Source organism: Acyrthosiphon pisum, chromosome X (assembly GCF_005508785.2).
Source record: "Acyrthosiphon pisum isolate AL4f chromosome X, pea_aphid_22Mar2018_4r6ur, whole genome shotgun sequence".
Classification (NCBI taxonomy): Eukaryota; Metazoa; Arthropoda; class Insecta; order Hemiptera; family Aphididae; genus Acyrthosiphon; species Acyrthosiphon pisum.
In genome coordinates this window covers 24,076,059-24,077,762 of record NC_042493.1, presented here as the reverse complement: position 1 = coordinate 24,077,762, position 1,704 = coordinate 24,076,059, and positions in this window count along the sequence as shown.

The following is a 1,704-nucleotide window of genomic DNA, read 5'->3' as shown; positions in this document are numbered from 1 at the left end:
TGACTTATTATCATTTCTCAATGATATGCGTTGAGCCAACATATTATTGTTGTTAATATAAATGACTATGCAGTTGATTCAACTAATGGGTGTTGAACATGTAGTTAGAAGTTAAATCACTTACATTGTATTTATGTGTGTATCTTTTCTCCCAATCTCTTACGCACAGAAAGCCTTTTTTACTTCTCCGAAGTAGTTTTTTTGAGGATATATATATATATAATAACATATTTTAATATTCACTGTATTAGATACATTTATTATTTTTATATGTAATATCAGAAATAGTGCTTCAAGATATACAAAAGAAAAATTTACATAAAAAAAAAATCCTTTATTATACAATTAATACATTTATCTCTCTGCTTAAAATCTAAAATGCTGTTTCATATTTAATACAGTTAATAATATAGTAGAAAAGATGATTACCTATCACTATTGTATGAAAATCCAATATTGTTTATTTATAGATCTTTAAATTACCTATAACATATTGTAGAAAACTCGGTCACAGGTTTGTTAAACTCAAACTATACACATTTTATTTAAACTTAACTCCTACAAATTTTCGAAGGTTCTCAGTTTTAAATTTTTATTTTATTTTTTACTATGGAAAATTTTCATTCAATGGATCACGACTATATATTACCAGGTACGAAAAGAGTATTTTTTTTTGTGTGAAGACACTTTCTGGTAAAATGCTTTTTTTCTCTCAATTTTACCGTTTTAGATTTTTTTTCAATAGTAAAAGTATATATAGTTCAAGAATATATAAATCAATTGAAACCTATGGATGTGGATGTTCTGGAAGATGACAATGTACGTCCTAACTCATATGTTACATTCATAATGTTCACCGTACAGAACATATAATCAAGGACAATTTAGGAAATATGTACTTTAAAATTAAAACTACTGAAAGGAAAATGTTAATTCAGATGGAATACTTCGGTAATACAATTGTGTGAAAAAATTTTAGTTTTATTTAATTGTATTGTTCACAGTTATGTGAGATGCAAGGAATATAAGAGTAGATGTCCAGCAACAGGATCAATATCCATAAGTATGAATGACAATGCATTTTTTATCAAGAAGCTGCATAATGATCGAGTAAGGAGAGATGACACATCAATGAGGGAATTGCAGAACATTCTTGCAGAACAATGTGTAGCTCATAGTCCTACACCATATTCAGCCTAAGTATTTTACATACAAGCCATTAAAAAGTAATGTTTAATACAATAATTATTTTGATAAATTTCAACAGTAATTACTAAAATTATTATAAATTAATTTTTGTTGTCCAGAAGGAGCATACAATTATACATACCTCTAAGCAACAGAAATAATACGCCGAAAAAGGAAATCCATATACTCCCCAAGCTTATAAATAAATGTTACTGTTTAGTTTTTGTGTGAAAACAACACATTTGCGTACTTCAAGTGAAACCATTTATTTGTGAAATCGTGGTTATTTTAAGAATTATTTTTAGAATTATCTCTTTAGTAAATTATAAAATAAATAAGCATTTTAATAACATGGAACATTTGGTAAACTTAAATTACCTTCAAGTTATAAACAATTTAGAAATTATCGAAGAAAGGCAAGATATAGTTCGATTTCATGTAGATGATGATCCTTTTGTTGGTATGTTCAATGAAAAATGTACAATAGTACATATTGTTATTTTATTAAAAAGTAAT